General features: G+C 40.2%; 1 protein-coding gene across 4 annotated transcripts in view; it reads right to left on the bottom strand.

Moving 5' to 3' along the window:
- Positions 1-20,559, bottom strand: part of myo3b (myosin IIIB) — a 516,799-nt gene extending 496,240 nt beyond the window's left edge. For all 4 annotated transcript variants that reach the window (XM_048598929.1, XM_048598928.1, XM_048598930.1 and 1 more), the window contains exon 1: positions 20,378-20,559. The gene's annotated coding sequence lies outside the window, so the exon portion shown is untranslated. The remainder of the gene's footprint in view (positions 1-20,377) is intronic.
- Positions 20,560-22,267: the final 1,708 nt, after the last annotated feature.

Genomic DNA, 22,267 nt, shown 5'->3' with positions numbered 1-22,267 from the left:
CAGGTATTCCATCACACTCCTGTTTGTTCCTTGCAAACGATGGAGATGCTTAAGGGAATCAGGAGGTGAGCCATTTGCTATGAAATATCTACTGTCTGATCAGCACAAGTCACCACCAAAGCACTAAATGGATGTACTAATGTTTTCTAGTCTTATAAACAAATCAATTACACCTTCATTATTCAAGAGAAGCTCCCCCCAAGAATTTTAAACATCTTAAGTATGCTCCATTTAATTTTCTCTCCTCCACTAAATGGTTATATTTCCATAATTTTGCTACTAAATTTGAGATGGCTATTACAAAGAAATGAACTTATATTTCCATAGCACCATTTACATTCACAGGATGTGTTAACATACTTCACTTTGTATTAATTATGGAGGCAGTCACCATTATAATTTTGGGAAACAGGACAGTTATTGCACAGAGCAAAATTTCTTCAACCGGTAATGAGACAGTTAACCAGTTGGTCTGTTTTTCAGATATTGGCTGAGAGATTTACATTGGACAAGATACTCTCACCTTCTGCAGAAGCATACATTTGTTTCAGAATAACTACCAGCAAAAATATTACAGGATATTATTAAATAGTCTTGCAAATAAATCAGTACAGAATTCAGAAAAACTGTACACAGTACTGCACTTAAAGATCAGGAGTAGGAGTGGGCCTGTTAGGTCCTGCTCTGCCATTCAATCAGATCAGATTGTGATCTTAACTCCACTTTTCTGACTGTTCCACATAATCCTTCCTTTGTCAATCAAAAATATCTATCTCTGCTTAGCAGTTCTAACGATCCATCCTCCAAAACTGAAAGTATCTAAACATTAATGACCTTCAAGAAATTGTTCCTCATTTGTTTTAAAGTAATAAATCCATAATGTTCTCTAGTTCCAGATTCCATCATGAGCAGAAACATTCTTTCAGTATCTGATTTCTGAAGAAGGGTCCCGACCCAAAATGTCAACTTTCCTGCTCCTCTGATGCTGCCTGGCCTGCTGTGTTCCTCCAGCTCCACACTGTGTTATCCCTGACTCCAGCATCTGCAGTTCTAACTATCTCTTTCAGCATCTGCCTTGTTAAAACCCCTCAGAATATTACATATTCAATAAGATCACCACTCACTCATTCTGCTGACCTCCAATAATTACAGACAACCTGATCAACTTTTCTTCATTAAGAAATTCCCTTCAGCCCAAACTTCAACCTAGTGAACCATCTCCAAACCGTTTCCATTATTCTAGAATGAAGAGGTTTCAAATTAAGGCAACCAGTATCTGATGGAGATGGTGTGAATAGAACATATAAAAAAAGGATATTTTAATACTCTACATTTGACTTCTCTGCTGTACTGTTTTAAACAAATTACAGACTTGTGGATAAATTTTGAGATGAGTTAGAGAAGCAAAACAAAAACAGTGTTCAAGAAACTAATTCCCTTAATAATAGGAAAAAAATGACTAAAATATAACAACGCCCAGAACACTTGTTAAATCCACCTGTGTGAGGTTGGCTGACTGTTAAGCCTCACGCATAAAATAGGCGAGTTGTGGCTTCCTCTCGTGCTTCCTGATGGTAGTCACCATTCAGAGACCGGGAAAGGCTCCCAAGAGCGGAGGACAGACAGCAAGTAAGAAATGTGATAACACAGTGTGGAGCTGGAGAAACACAGCAGGCCACGCGGCATCAGAGGAGTAGGAGTAGGAAAGTTGACGTTTCGGGTCGGGACCATCTGACTCCAGCATCGGCGGTTCTTACTATCTCTGGGTAAGAAATGTGAGCCATGCCCGATAACAATCTGCAGTTTTGATTTGCATCTGGTGCTACACACCTTACATCACTCAACACAAGTTTAAAAACAAATGTCACTTACCTTTTACCAGGCAACCTCCAGTCATTTGAAGAGGATAACGAGTGAGACATAGACTCAATGAAATTATCAAGATCCGGTTTACGTTCGATTTGATCGTGTGCTTGTAAAACCGATTTACAGTCCCGATTAGAATTGTCGACGGCGTAATGCCTATCTTAGTTTGGTTCATCGAACACTTCGAAATTGTTAATTGGAACTCGTTCACTTCCGACAGATTCGGTGCGAGGAAAGAACCATATTCACATGCACTTTGTGCTAATTTTTCGCACAAAAGAAAGAGTGTTACATGACCAATTCCCACCCCACAACAGCATTTTTTTTAAACGATTTCTGCAAGCTTTCAAAATTTTATCAGTAATCAACACAGGGTGGAACATTTTTAAAATGCACACCTTGATCAGATTTCAATGTTGGTTGATAATTAAGATTCATTGAACAGCTGAACCCAGGTTTATCAGAAAGATAGTAGTGTAACAGTCCAACGAAGGTAGAATTTTTTTTAAAACAGCACTGCAGTTAAGAGAATATCGTTCTTGAGGAGTGACACAGCGGTTAGCAACCAGCTAACCCGGGTTCGATTCCAGCCTTGGTTGACCGTCTGAAATGTGCATGTTTTCGCTACATCTGCATGGGTTTCCTCCCACAGTCCAAAGATGTGTGGGTTAGATGAACTGGCCATGGTAAGTGTGAGGTTGCAGGGATGGTAGGTCTGGGTGGGATGCTCTATGGAGGGTTGGCGCAGACTCGATGGGCCAAATGGCATCTGATTCTTACCCGACATGAAAAAGTGTTACTATGGATCTATTTCAGATGGAGAGTTTGCAACAGAAGCTCCTGGATTGAAGAAAAATGTCCACTGTTCACTTAACAATCATGTTTGAAGATGGATGTGTGCTTTATTCCTGACAAAAAATGCATTTTTCTTGCTCTACTGTACTGCTGTCAGAGATGAAATGTATTCAGATATCTAACCTTGGTTTAATTAAGAAAAAAGAACATGAGTTACATAATCTGTTCCTCGTAGGGCCCTGCTGTGGTGACAATAATGTGCATCAAACTCACATTTGCAGGTGGATCTTTAATAAGACAGCAGTACACCTACCATTAGCACTAATAGCACCGAAAGACTGATGTAATCCATCAAAGATCGGCTCAGATCATGCAGCAAGGGCACAATTCACTAAATGCACATCACAATTGTTCTCCTGTGTAAATCAGGCAATTTTTTCTTATTATCCCACCATCATAAGCACGTAAGTGGCTGAAGCCACAATATGTGGCTTTAATTCTAATTTAATAAATAATTACGGAGAGGTTAAGTTAGAGGCTGTTTGTGAAATACATAAAAATGGCGTCTGAACGTAATTCATTGTGGCCTGTCATTTTCTCTGAAATTGCCCTGGTTGAGGCCTAATTTTGTCCTGCTTTTACACTAAAAATGAAACAAATCTTAAATTAGAACTTGCAATAAAAGGAATTTCTCTCCATAATTTTTAAGGAGGAACACAAAGTTGGAACTTCTGCTTTGGATGCAGAATGCTTATGCTAAGTGGAAGCATAAACCGTACCTAGAATTGTGTGCCATTTTAAGATGGGTTTTTTTTATTTGAGGTTCCACTGTGTCAAAGGCTGAGAGGTCAAGGAAAGTAGTGTATCATGGTCATAGTAAGAGGAAATCATTTTTCACTTTGATTAGGGTCATTTCACTGCTTTGACAGAAATCTATCAAACAGATTGAAACAGAATTGCAGGAAAGATTGGCACAGACATGGCAGGTGACAACATCTTCAATACGAAAGGGAAAGGAAGTCTGGTAACGATACGGTTTGCAAATATGGAAGGGCCAGGTAAGGAATGATATGGTGACACTGTTTTGAAAGCAGAGGAATGGTACCTGAGGTGAGGTTACAATACATTATAATACCAGCCAGATGGGGACAGGAAGAGTAGTCAGATTGTACATCACTTCAATGAAAAAAAAGGACCAGCACAAATTTAGAAGGGTGTCGTGAGCAAAAGGAACTCAAAGAGACCATGTTGTGACTTAGAGGAAAAACTACAAAGAAGAACGGAAGGCCAGGGCTTTGGCAAAGATGAGCAACATATTCATTTGAATGGCATAGTTCAATCATAGTGAAATCTATAAGTTCCTTGCACTTGTTAGGTACGAAGGTAAATGGATCGGGGGGATGTTTAAGAAACTGTTTTTAAGTGATGAAGGAAACTTAATATCTTTGGCCCTCCATGACAAACCTAGAGCTGAGGGCAAATTTGGCAGAGGCAAGTGAGTCATGATATATCACTTTATTTGGATCAGCCAGATCTGGTGATGCATATGTTGCAGTCTGAAACACTAGAAACACACTAACCTGTACTTTATTTTTGATCAAAAACTATGCTAATCAAGTTGAAGAATGGTATTAATAGGACATAACTTTTTGTAAGGGTTATCTTCTGAGGTAAGGTTGAGCAACTATTGAATTCTGCTGTGGATGCATAAACTATACAAGATATAAAGCACATAAAAAGTGGAAGTTTGGTGGATAAAGGAATTCACTAAAGAGGGGAAGGAGGTTTTTTTTAAACATACGTTTTTCAGCCTCAAATCAATGGCTGTTACGGTGGTACAGTAGAAGTGGATAGGTGAGAAGATATTTTACACACTCTAATTATAATAGCAAAACTTTTATGTTGTGGTATGGCAAGTCAGCCAAATTATGGGAAATCATGGATACAGCATGTGTCCTACAAAACACATCTGCAAGAGTCACTGACAAGCTTAAGTTCTGGGTTTTTGAATGTGAGTAGTAACTGGAGCCACTATTGTGCATCTGCATGCCAGAGAATTACATGGAAAGCATCTTTGGGAAGGTAGTCACAATTCAGGTTCTGCACTTACAGATACAGAGGGAATGGGTGACTGCCAGGCAGTCTAAATCAGTGGTTACTAATCTTTGTAAGCATAAGATCAGTTTTTGAATTTAAGTGCAACCCTGGATATATCCCAAAGTAAAGAAGACTATAAGATGTAGAAGCAGAAATAGATCAGTCAGCCCATTGAATCTGCTCTGCCATTCAATGAGATTATGGCTGATCTGATAACCCTCAACTCAACGCCAGTTTGCTGCCTTTTCTCCACAGTCTTTTATTCTCTTACTAATTAAAAATCTGTCCATATCAGCTTTGAAGATATACAAGAACCCAAGATCTACTGCCCTTTACAGTAAAGAATTTCACATAATTTCCTCATCTGTCTTAAATGGGGGAAGCCCTTATTCTGAAATTATGCCCTCTAGTCCTAGACTGTCCCACAAAAGAGAAAACACCTTTGAGCATCAATCATGTCAAGACTCATAAGCATCTTCTATGTTTCAATATGGTTGCTTCACATTCTTCTAAACTCCAATAAGAAAAGGCCCAACCTACTCAACCTCTCTTTGCAAGAAAATCTCTCCATATTCAGGAACTGAACCTAGTGAACCTTCTGTGGACTACCTCAATGACAGTATGTCTTTCCTTACATAACAACTCCAAAACTGTTCACTGTATTCCATCTGTGTTCTGTTCAGTGCCTTGTATAGTTTTAGCAAAACTTCCCTACTTTTTAGTCCATTCCCTTTGAAATAAAGGCCAACATTCCATTTGCCTTCTTATTAACTGCTGAACTTGGATGCTAGCATTTTGTGGTTTATGGATAAGGACACCCAAATATTTAAATTTGATTCCAACATTAAATTCCCTGGTTAACAATGTAGAACCGTTCTTCCTCACTCCTTTGCTGTGAGCCATAAACTATTTTCTTAAGTCTGCCATTGTTTCTCAACTGTCTTGGCTGCTAAAGTCCTTTTGCAGTCGAATCCAGCTAGCTTTGTCTTCATTTCTTTGTAATTACACTTTTTAAGCTGAGTACAGTTGTTTCTGAGCGAAGTTCCTCCATCTCAAACTAAATGCTAAATTCTACCATGTTATGATCACGATTTCCTAGGGAATCTCTTATCTTGTCGTCTTTTATTAAACCTGCTTCATTAGACATTACCAGATCCAAAATAGCCTGACCATCTATTGAATGTCTGAGCAGGCTTGGCGGGATGAATGATCTATTCTGGTTCCCATGTCCCTAAAAGGAGAACTTATTGAAATATGTAAGATTAAGGAGAGGTTCGACAAGGTAGGTGCTCGGAGGATGTTTTTTCATGTGCAAATCTAGAACTAGATGGCACACCTTTTAAAAATAAGGAGTGTCCCATTTAATCAGGAGGTGAAGAACAATCTATTCTGAGCATCTATTCTTTATACATAGAACATAGAACATTACAGCACAGTACAGGCCCTTTGGCCCACGATGTTGTGCCAACCTAGTAATCAATCTACGCTGCAAACCCTACATTTTACTATCATCCATGTGCCTATCCAAGAGTCGCTCAAAAGTCTCAAGTTTCTGACCCCACTACCACTGCCGGCAGCGCATTCCACACATTCTGCCATTAACCCTGTATTCTGCATTCAAATTTGACCTTCCAAAATGAATCACTTCACACTTTTCTGGGTTGAATTCTATCTGCAACTTCTTTGCCCAGCTCTGCATCCTGTCAATGTCCCAATGCAACTTACATCAGCCCTCCACATTGTCCACAACTCCACCAACCTTCATGTAATCAGCAAATGTTCCACTCCAGACAGCAGTGGAAGCTTGGTCTTTGAATGTATTCAAGGCTAGACTGATCCGAGCTGCAAGGATGTTAAGGATTATTATGCGGCAGAAAAGTGGAATCAAGGTTATGATCAGACCAGCCATGATCTTATTCAAAGACAGAGTGATTCAAAGGGTCAAATATTCCACTTCTGCTCCTATTTCTCATGTGCTTATGTTCTTAATCATAATTTTCACCGTACACACACTCAAAAGGAGAAAAGCAAAGCTTAATGTGCTGTGAATATGGTGGCACAACTGCTTTTGCCATAAATTTGACAGGAATTAATTTGCTTGTAAGTTTACTTAAATCAACTCAACAATCCAAGAACTTCAGCTAAATTTAGTTCCTGCTCCTGTTCTTGTGAACAATTGAACAAGGAACCGAGTAAACCATCGAGCCCACTCTACCATTTAATAAAATCATGGCTGATCTGATTGTATCCTCAAATCTGCATTTCAGCCTACATTTGAGGTATCCTTTTAACATTTTACAGATAATCTATTCACTCCTACCTTTGAATACATCTGAGATTTTGGTTCCACAGTCTTTTCAGGAAGCGAGTTTCAAAGATTCACAAACCCCATTCAAAAACTTTTTGCTTCATCTCTGTATTGAATGGATATTCCTTTATTTTTAAAAAGACCTCTAGCTTTAGATTCTCACACAAGTGGAGACATCCTGTCTAGTTGGTCACATCTATCCAGTTTAGCACTCTCAGGATCTTGTACGTTTCATTCAAGTTGCTTCTTATGCTTTTAACATACTTCTGCATTCAATTCTCCTTGTAATAAATGATAACATTCTATTAGCTTTCCTAATTATTTGCTGTACGTGCATACTAACATTTTGCGATTCATGCTTGAGGATACCCAAATCCCTCTGCATCTTAGATGTCTGCAAATTCTCTCAAATTGAATCAATTTTTTTAGATTTCCTGCTGCTTAAGTGGAAAACTTCATGTTTTCTCATATTATACTCCATTTGCGACATCTTTTCCCACTCATTCATCCTAACTCTATCTTTTCATAACCAAGTTCTTGTCACATCTTAGTTTTTGTTATCTATCTTTGCATCATCAGCAAATTTAGCAATCATGCTTTCTGTACTTTCACCCATCATTTATGTAAAATGTAACTAGTTGAGGTCTACAAGACCATAAGACATAGGAGAAGAATTAGGATGTTCAGCCCATCGAGTCTGCTCCACCATTTGATCATGACTGATGTATTTCTTAACCCCATTCTCCTGTCTTCTCCCCATAACACTTGATCCCCTTACAAATCAAGAATGTATCTCTATCTTAAATGATGTAGCCTCCACAGCAATAAGTTCTGCAGATTCACCACCTTCTGAGTGAAGAAATTCCTCCATCTCAGTGGCAAAGGGTCATCCTTTCACTCGAAGGCTGTGTCCTAAGATCCTAGTGTCTCCTACTAGTGGAAGCATCTTCTCCACATTCACACTATCTAGACCTCTCAGTATTTTTTAAGTTTCAATCAGACCCCCACCATCCTTCTAAACTCCATCAAATACAGACCCAGAGTCCTCAACCGATCCTCCGATGACAAACCCTTCATTCCTGGGATATTTGTTGTAACCCTCCTCTGGACCACCCTCCAAAGCCAGCACATCCTTCTTTACATAGATGCCCAAAACTGCTCACAAAATTCCATATGCGGTCTGACCAGAACTTTATGTCGCCTCAACAGTACATCTCTGCTCTTGTATTCTAGCCCTTTTGAAATGAAAGCTAACATTGCATTTGCCTTCCTAACTGCCACTGAACCTGAATGTAAATCTTAAGTGTATCCTGAACTAGGATCCCAAGCCCCTTTGTGCTTTAGATTTCCAAAGCCTTTCTCCATTTGGAAAATAGTTTGCGCCCCTGTTCTTTCTATGAAAGTGTATAACTTCACACTTTCCCACACTGTATTCCATCTCACTTCTTTTCCCACTCTGCTAGCCTGTTCATGTCTTTCTGCAGCCTCCCTGCGTCTTCAACACTACCTGCCCCTCCACTTATCTTTGTGTCATCTGCAAACTCGGCAACAATGCCTCCAGTTCCTTCATCCAGATCATTTACGTATAATATGAATAGCTGTGGGTCCATCATGGACCTCTGCGGAAGTCCACTGGTTGTCACCCTGGAAAAGACCCCTTTATCTCTGCCTTCTGCTCTATCCATGCCAGTACCTTGCCCCTAACAACACGCACTCTTATTTAGCAGTTTCCTGTTTGGCACCTCATCAATGGCCTTCTGGAAATCTGAATAGATTGTGTCCACTGGCTCTCCTTTATTTAACTTGCTTGTTATTTCCTCGAAGAATTCTATCGGGTTTGTCAGGCATGTCACGGCCTTGCACTAATCCCTGTGGCATACACTTGCTACATCTTGTCAACCTGATAAAGTCCCATTTGTATCTACTCTGCTTTCTATCACAAAAACAGAAATTGCTGGTGAAACCCAGCAGGCCTGGCAACATCTATGGGAAAAGACAAACTGACTTAACATTGAATCTGGTGACTCTTCATCAGAACCATTTTCTTTTAGTCAGCCAATCTGTTACCCCTACACCTGGACTTTTATTTTCCACAGTGACTTTTGATGTGGTACTTAATAAAGTGCTGATGCAAATCCAAAGTACAGTACAACCATCTGTTCCTTTTATATCTGCAGCACATAATACTTCCTCAACAAATTTAATGGGTCTTCCCTGAACCGTGGGAGATTTGGAAAATTTGAACCAATTCATCAAATACCTTACTAACTAATTATTTTAAGATCCTACGATGAAGTTCATCAGGGCCCAAGTACTTGTCAGCCCACAGCTCCAACAATTTACTCAGTACCACTACTTTAGCAGTAATTTTCCAGAGTTTCTCCCGAATCTCCATTTCCTGAGTTATAGCTGCTTCTGGGATGTTAAGTGTATCCTCTATAGTAGAGACTGATGCAAATATCAGTTCAATTCTGCCATCTCTTTTTGTTTGCCATTATCAATTCTCCAGACTCACTTTCTATTGGACTAACAACCACTTTGTTATCTCTATTCTTTAACCTTTCCACTTGACCATAGCTGATGAATCAATCCTGTGGAATTGTCCTTATTTGATGCAACGTATACATTTAGTAATACTGAAGATAGTTTTATATAATTCCAAGTTATTAGGAGGATGCTAGCAGCAGTAACACAAGCCTGTGCCTCTCAATCAAATGTGTGGAATGCATCAAGGTTTGACAATATAAATTATACATCTAATTTAGCTTTGTAATTAAAAGCTTTGTTCAATTTAACCTTCACCCAAACATCTGTACCTTTGCGTAATCAACAGCAGCTTGTCTGCAGTACAGCAATTTACAACATAACATCAAGAAAGGTTATCATGATCCATAATGACAAAGTTTCATAAAAATCCCACCATGAATGTAAAGTAGCATATACATATAAGCATTTTTGTAAATTGCATTCAATCTTAATGACAGCAATCTAATGAATTCACTTAATTCAATTGTACACCCATATTTCTCTGAACCATCACTAAGGTAACTGGTGTCCCAGGAGGCTGGATGTTGATCTCACTATTAAATTATTCACACCCTATTGTAATAGCATTATGAACCTTTCCAAACTATTCAAATGTTTAATTAATCTGTGAATGACAAAGCAGATGATTATGCTATCTACTTATTGGTGAAATTTTATTCTGTGGAGTTCAGAGCATAAATTTATTAATTGAAAAGTACTAAGTAAAAGTTGAACATTTTGTCAACACCAAGAAGTGTTTAGAAACCCATCATTTAATTACAAATTCAAATGATACTATTTTATAATTCATTAAATGAGTTTCAACAAACTTGGATCTTGTTTAGTTCAGGTCTAAAATTGAATCATCTTTGTTACAAATAATATCATTATCATTGAATTGTAGGGTTCAATTTTTCATTTTGTAAACTGAAAAAAGGCTTGCCCTTATACAGTGCCTATCCTGACTATCTGATGTCTCAAAGTTGAATCAGTTAAGTACTTTTGAAGTAATGTCACTGTTGTAATATAGAAAATATAGCAGGTAGATTGTGCACAATAAGCTCCAATAAACAGTAAAATTACAATGATGAAAATAATTAATTTCTTGTGACGTTGTTTGAGGGATAAATATCAAACAGGATATTGGGGATAATTCACCTGCTTTTCTTCAAAACAAGTATCATGGGACGTTTTACATCAATCTGAGAGAGTAGGCAGGGCCTTTGTTTAATATCTCATCTGAAGGATAGCACTTTCAACAACAGTTCCTCATACTGGCATGTCAGCATCAATATCTGTGTTCAAAGTCCTGAAGTGGGACCTAGAACCTTCTGACTCAGAGTCAGTGTGTTCCCAATGGAATCACAGTTGACATTGCTCCCAGTGAACTTTGCTAAATTATCAAAATGGTTAATTTCAAAAGACATCAAATAATTCAATCTCATGTACCCACACTTCTGAGCCTCTGTCCACAGAAGTACGATGACTGCACAGAGATCAATGTTCTGATTTCTCAAAACTATAATATGAAAAAAGCATTGGCAAATAAAACCATAAAGGTCTTATAGTTCAGTGGTTACTAATTTTATAGTCATCCAAATATCATTTAGAATATTTATCCTTTTACATATCCAGAACTTTTTTATTCAATGCAAAATTAAACAGGCAAAGGGCAATGACATATTATTACAAAGGTCAAAAGTCACACGACACCACGTTATAGTCCAACAGGCTTATTTGAAATCACAAGCAGGTGACTTTACCTGATGCTGGAGCAGCGCTCCAAAAGCTTGTGATTTCAAATAAACCTGTTGAACCATGACCTGGTGTCATGTAACTTCTGACCTTGTCCAACACCAGCACCTCCAAATCAAATTATAACAAATGTCAAGGTAACTTTGATGATCATTTTCAAAATATTTTATAAGAATATAAATATTTACATATTATCAAACTACTTTTCCTATTTAATTTCCTATTTGTCACTTTTCATGTCCTTAGGATGTTCCAAAATACTTTAAAGTTAATGGAGTACTTTGGGAATATTATTGCAATGTAGGAAATACAGCATCTAATTTGCTCCTAAAGCACCACAAATAGCAGTCAAGTAAATGACAAGATAATCTTGTTCTGGTGTTCGCTGAGCTACAAGCATTGGCCCAAACTCAAGCAGAACTCTGCTTTTCTCTGTATAGTACCATGGGATCTTTTACGCTCACCCAAGAGAGCAGAAGGAACCTTGGTTAAAGTATCATCCAGGTTACTGCATCATCAGTATTCCCTCAATCCTGGTCTGAGATACTAATATAGATTATGTTTGAGTCTCTGGAATGGTTCTGGTACCCACAACCTTCAGACTCAGGCACAAATGCTACCACTGTTCCTCCAGCTCCACACTGTGTTATCTCTGACTCCAGCATTGGCAGTTCTTACTATCTCTCAACGAGCAAGGCTCCCAGTTTTGAGAGTCTGACCACTTTAGTTTCTCTTCATAACACGGGAAATCTGATAAATTAATTGTTGACCTACTTGAGGATAAGTGATGAAGGTTGGTGGAGTGATCAAAAACCAAAGCAATTTGGGATCCAGCTAATTGGAATAATGAGGCAGATCCAGGGATGCTTTACAAGGCCATCTGTTGGCCACAAGTGCAAACTAGCTAATTAAAGTCAGGCCACCACAACAGGGGTTCTGAACCATTTAGCTCCTGAGACCATCCATTTTTATGTTTTTAAAAACAAATGCCTATGATACAAAGAAATATTTTTACTGTAAAAAAAAACCAAATCGCTACACAATTGAACAGAAACAAACAAAAATCCAAAGAACTGCGGACGCTTGAAATCAGAAATAAAAGCAGAAATTGGGGGAAAAACTCAGGTCTGGCAGCACCTGTGGAGAGAAAGCAAAGTCAGTGTTGAGTCCAGTGACCCTTCTTCAGATCTACCTTTTTTTTTCCCTTTCGTTACTATCCCGAAGATTGAATGCGTACTTGGAGTGCCTAAAGCTTTCTTTAATACACACCTTTTGGGAATGCTTGTTTTACAGATTGATGTTCCTTTTTAAAGATACTCAGTTTTATTCAACGCAAAGCTATTAGAATCTAACTAATTTAAGGTAGCAAGTGGACAATTTAGGAAATAATTATTTTACAATATTTCAAATTATACTTTTGAATGAGAAAAATGACCTCGAATATGTATAAACATTAGTCGGTTTTTTTTAACAAATGATTTGAAATCCAATCATAAATAAACTCCAAATTTAATCACTAACTAGAAACTCGGTACAATGGGCTGAATCTTACATTATGTTGGCTAAGTGAGAGTTGCATCAAAATTTTTGGAGGGTATTTCACCACAAGATCTAGCAAGCCTCCTCACCATATCTTCCCAAACTCACTTCATTAACTACCTACCCAACCCCAATGCTTCCCTCTTGTCCAATCCCAGCCTTAACTTGACACGGGGGAGGTAATATCACTGGACTGTTAAGCCAGAGACTCAGGTAATATTCTGGGGACCCAGGTTCTAATCCTGCCACGGCAGACAGTGTAATTTGAATTCAATAAAAAAACTGGAATTAAGAGTCTAATGAAGACCATGAAACCACTGACGGTTGTTGGGGAAAAGCCCATCTGGTTCACTTTAGGGAATGGTCTGGTCTGGTCTGGCCCACAGCAATGTGGTTGACTCTTAACTGCCCTCTGGGCAATTAGGGATGGGAATAAATAGCCAGCGATGCCCTCAACCCATGACTGAATTTTAAAAAAACCTATCCCTGAACAACTCACCAACCACCAGATATTCTGGAATTGATATCATCCTTAAGAGATGGCTGTGCACCCAGGTAAGCTCTGTCAGTATGAATGCACTGTTCCTGACATTTGGCCCAGAATTGGCAGACAAGATGAAATTGGTGCTCTCTGTGGGCAGGAACCAGGAGGCCCTGCTTAATAGGGTGGAGCACAGGTACAAGCAGTAGAGGCTGTGACACCAGACCTAGTCCGGGGTGACCACCTGGGTCTTGCAGTCTCAGCCATCTGGAAGAATCCACAGCAATGTAGGAAGAAAGTAAATGACCTTCTCCACTCCACCTGCATAAGTTCCACCATTTTCTCTCAATACCTCACAATCACTATCTCTGCTACTGTAGCCACCTCCCTCTAAAGCTCAGTCTTTTGCCTGTAACATCTTCGCTCACTCACTGTCACCCACCCCAACCCTGCATGTTCTGTGCACTGTATACTCATTCACTCAGGACATCTCCCCACCCATAACGCAACAGCTGTGCCACCCACTTTCATATCCTGTAAAACCTCTCTCTCATTTCAGGAGAGAAACAGCCACCACAGGTCAATGAGATAAGACAGCTAGTGAGCAGCCCAACATTCAGCTCTTCACCCCCTACGTGGAGAACATCCTGACACTGAGTGCCCCGAGCAGCTGACTGGCCATTTCCAAATCCTTGAACTGAAGCATGCAGTTAGGCTCAGTGAGTGTATGCTATGACAGCAAGCAGACAATTCAGAGATGCAGTGTGGTACACTCTCCAAGCTGGGCACAAGTCACTGTGTACACAGGTGTCCTTGCAGCAGCATTATAATGATCAGTCTCAGTACAGCCTCAGGTGCAGCATTAAAGTGCAGAAGCATCCTGGAAGTGGATCAGAAGGTTCTAAGAGGCTGGCCCATGCCAAATGCTGATGTCAACAGACAGGGGTGGTGGGGTGGAGGTGTACCCTTGGTACTCATTGATCATGCATGAGATGCTGTTTAATGCTAAACAACATGGAGGCAGAAGTTGTCAGGTACCTGATCTGACTTCCATGTTGAGAACTGGAGATAAGTGATTGGATATGTTGAAGTGAGCATCATTCATGTGCAGAAGGAACAGGTGGCCCTGAGTAGTCAGTGGGCACGTGCGGTAGCTTGGCCCATGGTGATCTGGGGCTTTGTTTGTCAACCCAGTTAGCCACAGTGCCATGTTCGGCAGTGCTTGAGATTGTGTAATACAAGGAGAGAAGGAGAGACTTTTATTAATATAGACTGCTTTTCATGACCACAGGATGTCTCAAAACACTGTACATCCATGAAATACATTATGAAATCGTCACATTGCAGGAAACACAGCAGCTGATTTACACACAGCATACTTACACACACAGCAAAGTGATAAAGACCAGACAATCTCTTTGTGATTTTAGTAAAAGGATAAATATTAGCTAGGGCACAAGGAAAAACTCGCCTGCTTCTTTTCCAAAATAACGTCAATGATCTTTCGTATCCACCCAAGGAGGCAGATTGTTTCTCGTTTGATTTCTCACCTGAAAAATAGCACATCTGACAGCACAGGACTCCATCAGTACTTACACTGGAGTATTAGCCTTGATGTTTGCACTCAAGCTCTAGAGTGGGAGTGGAGTGAGTGCTTTTGACCTTTATCACATGGGGACAAGCTCATACTCAACTAACTAATCTGCTTTCTTCATGGGCTGGTTCCAATCTCAGTTAGCTGCCATTTAGTCTGATACAAGGCAGGTATACACTGATGCAGGTTGCAACTGGATAAATAGGTTAGAGTAGCAGCTGAATCAATACAGAACAAATATGCATGTCAGTTAGCAGTGCAGTAATTGCAAAGTGCAGTGATACAAAATGTACTGGAGACTAGAGCAGCATCAATTCTAGGTTTTGAAGGTAACAGCCAATAAGCTAAGAAGACCCTAGAGAACATACAGAAAAGGTTTGAGACTGGTTTCAGGGATAACAGAAATCAGTTACAAGGAGGCTAGAGAATCTGGGGTTGTTCTCCTTAGAACACAAAGTTGAGAGATTTGATGGAGAAGATTAAAGTCATAAAGGATCTAGACAGGGTAGCTAAGAAGCTGTTCACATCGGCAAAAGAATTGATAACCAGACGGCACAGACTTAAAATGATGCAAAAGAACCAAGGTCAACTTGAGAAAAATGTCTCTGTGCAGTAAGTGGTTTGAACTGGAATGCATTACTGCAAAGTGTGATGGAGACAGATTTGATTGTGACTTTCAAAAGAGAATTAAATGAGTAATTGAAGGGGAAAATTTTGCAAAGTTATGGGGCAAGGGCAGAAAAAGGAGGTGGGATTAAACAGATTGCTGTTTCAGGCTCTGGTCCAGATTCAACAGGCCAAATAGCCTTCTGTAACCTTTCTAAGATTCTAACAAAGGCCAGAATCTCCAGTCAAAACCAAATATTATAATGCACAGAGTCATACCTCAGTCAAGATTCATTTCAACCTTCAGTTCAGCCTGCTATAACTATGCAATCTCCTGTATGTTTGTATAATTATCCTGTTATAAAGGCAGCTTTATACAGTCTTAATTTTTAAAGAAGGATGAAAATACTGATGGTCCTTTGTACTAACACTGTGGCCCAAACATTTTTTGGAGCAGGATATGTGCTCCGTTTGTTAATTCCTTTCCTTATCCTTCAGCTGGGAAAAAAATGGTGCTACAATTGCTGAAAGTACAAATCTAACAATGGTGCAACAAGATCAATGGGGCATCTCGGACGGAGAGTGGGGGGGTTAGGTGTCCAAAAACCAATCTATCTTAACCAATAAGATACAAAGAAATTGGCAGAAACAGGAGTGATGGAGAAGAAATAGGCTGAATTTAAGATAAATTAGATAAAGAAAGCAAAACAGAGAAAGAGAGGAAAAAAGATGGAATGGGAAAGTTAGAAAAAAATCAAAACTCTTAATGTTTTCAAAAAGAAAATATGGAGAATAACTACATGCAGGAATCTAATGTTCTAATCTGCCTTTCAGTTTCTCTGCAGTTTGCCACCACAGTTTCATTTGTTCTCTTCCAGAAATTGAAAGATTTATTAGCATTACAAGAATGTAAATCTCATCCTTAAAAGGCACTTACATTCTTAAGTACTTGTCTTATCTTTCTGCAGCAAGTTTGTTTTGTTATGAAACTATGACTTTATGTGAACTGTTATGTCTTAAAATGTCTCCCGTAATGCAAGACAAAACTGATGTCATAGAATGGAAGATGGTGAAATCATGGTAAACACTGATCAAAGAGAGACCATGTGATATGGTTGTCCTTGGGGGAAAAAGACCCAGTTTGAAACCTATAGAAAATGGCAGTGTCTGCTGATACCCACATCTGCACCAAACTGAAAACAGAATCTGCCCAATTCTAGACTCGCTACATTATCACAGAATTCTGATAGGGTCATACGCACAGGCATTGCTCATGCATAGAAAGGAAGCAGGATATTGAAATGGAATTCTGAGGAGGGGTTGGTAGGGTAAGTGAGAACATGTCGAAGATGTTAGGACACGGCAAAGGGGAATGTTCTCTCACACCCTCACTTCCTCTCCCCTTCACAACAACTCCTTCACCTCACCACCCCCTACTTTACAGCCACACCAAATTTAAAGGCAAATCCAGTAAAACGTGCATGCACAAATTTAAGCCGTGCATAGCACGAGTGTGGTGTTACTAGACACAACCACAAAAAAATCAAGTGCCAGTTTTCACACCTTGATATAGAAGAGGAACCATTGGTCTTTCTGGGCATGGACTCTCAAACTCAGAGACTCAGACAGGAAGATCAAAATATTTGCTGCCAGACAAAGCAAAGGAAGAGTTTTGCATTAGTTCAAAAGTAAGATGCCAAGGAGAAATGACTTTCTTTAAAGAAACAGAACTTGTGTAGAATAAAGGACCAAGGGGTTGTCAGAGTGAGCCTTGGTGCCAAAAATCAGTTTGATGAATCTCAAATGATTTGAGTGAAAGGACATTCGAGGGGCATTGGAAAATGTGTGGCAGGAAAAAGGGAGCCTGCTAAAAAGTCAGGAGTGTGGAACTTAATTTACAAGGTTACATATCTGCTGAGAGCATGGTGTAGTGTACTAATAGGTCATAAAGTATTTTAGGTGGCATGAATGAGGAAGTGTCTTTTATGTACTTTAGTATATTAATTGCCTATTATGTAATGTTTAGTCCATTGATTTTAGTTTGTTTACTGCTGTAAAAGTCTTAATGTAAAACTCTGTTTTGTAATTCTGTCATAGAGTCATACAGCATGGAAACAGACCCTTCGGTCCAATTCGTCCACACCGTACATAGATCCCAATGTGACCTAGTCCCATTTGCCAGCATACGGCCAATATCCCACTAAACCCTTGTTATTCGTTTACCCATCCAGACGCCTTTTAAATGTTGTAATTGTACCTGCCTCCACCACTTTGTCTGGCAGCTTGTTCCATCACGCACCACCCTCTGTATGAAAAAGTTACCCCTCAGATCTTTTTAAAATCTTTCCTCTCTCACTTTAAACCTATGCCCCATAGTTTTCGATTTTCCCCCACCTTAGGAAAAAGACTTTGGCTATTTACCCTATCCATGCCCCTCATGATTTTATAAACCTCTATAAGGTCACCCCTCAGCCTCTAACGCCCCAGGCCAAAAAACAAATCCCAGCCTATTCAGCCTCTCCCTTAACTCAAACACTCCAGTCCCGGTAACATTCTTGTAAATCTTTTCTGCACCCTCTCAAGTTTAACAATATCCTTGCTATAGGAAGGTGACTGGAATTGTATGCAATATTCTATAAGTAGCCTCATCAATGTCCTGTACACCCGCCACATGACATTGCCAACTCCTATACTTAATATTCTTGACCTCAATTCTTTCTAAACTCATTGGTTTTTAAGGGGGTCATAACAACTGCAATTTCTGAAACAGCGAGCTGCCATTTCACACATTTAAGGGTGGAATGACGCAAATCGTCCAGCAATTTGCAAGAATTTACAAATCACACTGGGCCTCTTTCTCTCCAGAAGTTGCTGTTACTTAAAGATTTTTAATAAAGGGTACATATTGTACTCCACATCATTTTTTTCCCCAACAATTCTAGGATAGTGTAATAGCCACAGTGCAGTCAGAAATCCTCAAAGTGAGGTCAAGGTCCAGGAGCATGAAATTCAAGAATCCCCTCTAATTGGAATAATTTGATTTGATTTTATTTATTGTCACGTGTATTTTGTTACAAAATACAGTGAAAAGTGTTGTAAAGTGTCACCACTCTCCAGCATCTTCTTAAAACACAGGAAAATAAACCAAAACACAGAATATAAAGGCAAAAGAGTAAAGAAATAAGGAAAAAAAGTGTTCAGCTTTACAGAGAGATAGTGCTGGAGTCAGAGATAACACAGTGAGGAGCGAGAGGAACACAGCAGGCCAGGCAGCATCAGAGGGGCAGGAAAGTTGAAGTTTTGGGTCAGGACCCTTCAGAAATGGGTCTTCAACTTTACAGTCCTTCTTGTTAAGTACTCTGTCATGGGTCATGGGCCATGGGCCTGGTGGCCAGGCATGATTCCCTTCATTGTACCACTCCCACTGTAATGAAAGTCACCACTCTTTAGCGCCATCTTATCTCCACTGATGCCTTCACTACTATGAGTCCTCACTGGACTTTGCCAATGCAGATGGCACCAATGCCGCCAGGTACTGCACCAGCCCAAACTCAATTCTGTCACCGCCATGAATCTGCATTGGGCCTACCTCACCAATGCAACTGCTGCTGATGCTGCATTGTCTCGTACTGGGCCCAAACATGCCTCCAATGCAGCAGCCATGATTCGGCGCTAGGATCGCCTCGTCAATGCAGAATCCACTGGGAACCCAAACTTGCCTCCGACGACACCTCCATGAGCCCGCGCAGGGCACACTCACCGACTGCCTCCAATTTGTGATGGGCCTACTTGCTGCCATCATCATGACAGACTTCAACAGGTAAGAAAAATAAAAAAAAAAGAAAAAGAAAAAATGGAGAGCGCGGACAAGCCCCACGCTCAATCTCAGAATGTTCATAGTCTGACACTGAAATACTGGCTTGGTCAAGCAATCTCTAGGATAAACCTCTACTTAACAAACTCATCCTTCTTTAAGTTTCTTTAAAGTTTTTTTTTGGCTAAGGCCATTTAATTAGTGTTAGGCAGGATTTCCATCAGTGTCCAGGAGAAAGCTCTGTCTTGTAGTGGAATCACAGAACTTTATGTACAGAAGAGGCCCTTCATCTCATTGAATCTGTAGCGCCAAAGCTGTACAAATTCTACACTAGTTCTGTTTTCCAGCACTAGGTCTATAGTCTGGCAGCTCTAAATACCAACTGCTCCAGCAGGAGGAGTGGACACAGCTGGTACTGTAGTTGGCCAAGGAGGTGGCATTCTGCAATAGATCCAGGTGTGCAAGTACATCCATGACCTCAGTGGCACCAAGCTGGTAAACCCTGGCGGAGAGAGGATGGGGGTGATGTTTGGCACATTGGTTAGGATGAGGGTGGACATCGGAAAGCAAAACCGTGGGCACCAGGAGTCCAGAGGGAAGCATCCCTCTAACTAGCCAGCAGCCCACATGGTTAAACCTACCAGGTACAGGCTGAACACCAACATGTCTCACCACCTATTAAATAAGAGCTACAGTGGGATATGGCCCTTATTTGGGCTTAATTGTCACTTTGAGGGCCTCAGGTGCTTCCCCAACACTGCTATTAAATTTGGAGTGGGGTGGGTGGGCCAGCAATGGGCATGTCACCATTGGCACAGCACCCTAATTTACAGGTCCACCCACTAGCTCTCCTGCCAGCAACATCCTGGCATGATTTTGCAACGAAGAAGCACACAAATTAACAAATTGTATAAGATTATTAATATATAACACGAACTTTTCGGAAGCGTGTAAGTACCTTAAACAGTTGAAAGCAATCTCTTAAGTCAATCATACCTGGCATGAAACGATGAAGACCTCGAAGTAAAGGAAACAGCAAGAGATTAAAAACATCCAAATTCTGAAATCCAGTTTACCCTGATCTGGCAGGTTCTTGCTAGCCCCGGTTTCCCGGTGTTAAACTTGAAACAAACAAGTCGCCTCAGAATAAGGATTTTGCAGAAGTTGGAACAGAGTTGACAGAGTTTGACTGGAGCGAGACCCGCAGGCTCTGTGCGCGCGTCCCCGCTGCCCGGCGCGCGCTCTCATGCTCTGCGCTTTGGACCGTCCCCAGAGCCAACAACTTCCATCCGAGAGGCGCCGCCTGGCTCCTACCTGTCCTCTGCACGTGACCGCCGAAACCAGCTGCCTCGTAGGTGAACAACTCCATCTTACATTTAATAATTTACCAGAATTTGATGAGGCTAAAAAGAATTCACCATGGGTGATTCCAGCCGGGGGGGGGCGGGATTATTGCCACGCAGATGGAATTTATAATAATTGCTGAAAGATGTGTATAAATAATGGGGGGAATAGGAAGATAAAGTGGCAGCTTTACTTACTTTCGAGTTTAATCATAACTTCTCCAGTCATAGTGTTTGTACATACCCATAAAACACAAAAATGAGTCGTAAAATCTTCATTGCCCTGTTTATTGCTCAGCGAACAACTGATGTAAATATGCCATTCCTGTGTCATGGATATTCCCTTGTGGTACGTGCTGCACAAAGTCCATATCGGGAGATTCACCTTATATGTATTGAAAGTAATCATTGTTTGATTTAGTGACAGCTTTCAGTTAGCAGTTTTGTTTCTAAATCAAAAGATCAAATGGTCAGGTCCCACTTTGGAGAGGAAGAATGCAATTTGGGTTGAGGGGTTCTTGTGGCACAGTGGTAGCATCCCTATCTCTGAGCTAGAAAGCCCAGGATCAAGTCCCACCTGTTCCAGATATGTATCATAACCTTTCTGAAAAGGTTGACTAAAATATCTGTGATCCGAGTTAATTGCAGTATGAACAAAATGCTGCATAGTTGAATAACAAAGATATATTAAATTGATGGTTGTCTGCCTTCTCAGGATGGCTCTAAAAGATTCCATGCTGCTTTTGTTTTTAGAAAAAAGAGATGGCAAGGGATTTTGGCCAGTTTTTAGCCCTCAATCCTTCCTTCTTTCAGCTGGTCCCATGATACATGGGATCACCATATTTCTTTTTGATCTCTCTCCAAGTCAGTATCATTTTCGGATTTGGCAGGTGCGGGTATAGCCAGATGTCCTTCTTGCCACTAATCCTTCCCACTTATCCAAGCTGGGGGCTGGCACTGACACACACTGGCTTGTGTGCACCAGTTGTTCAGTTTTCAACAGGACCTGGAGCGAGATTTTACGCTGGGTCTTCCAGCTCAGAGGCAGAAGAGCTAACTACTGAGCCACCACTTTAAAGTTGGGGCAAAAGATGCAGGGAGGATGTGAGGTTGAACTTACTTATTCAGCAAGTAGTAATAGCATAGAAACATAGAAACTGAAGTAGGCTATTCTTCCCATTGAACCTACCATTCAATTAATCATGGCAGATGATCTACCTCAGCACCACTTTCCCACATTATCTTCATATCCCTTGGTGTGTTTTGTCTCAGACATGTTGATTCCTGTCTTTGGCATACTCAGTGATTGAGCCTCCACACTCTATGAATTCTGAAGATTCATCAGTTTCTGAGTTGTTGGATAAGACTTCATTCTTAAATGTCCCTTTATTTTGAGATTATGTCCCCTGTTCTGAATTCACCAGCAGGGGAAACAATCCATCTGTTGATACCCTGCCACATATTGTAAGAATTTTATTAGTTTTAATGATATCACACTCATTCTGTAGAGAACATAGGCCTAGTTTTCTCAATCCCATCATCC

This window comes from Rhincodon typus, chromosome 7, assembly GCF_021869965.1.
Source record: "Rhincodon typus isolate 14 chromosome 7, sRhiTyp1.1, whole genome shotgun sequence".
NCBI lineage: Eukaryota > Metazoa > Chordata > Chondrichthyes > Orectolobiformes > Rhincodontidae > Rhincodon > Rhincodon typus.
Note: the sequence above shows the minus strand (reverse complement) of the source record. Positions and strands in the feature narration are given on the sequence as shown.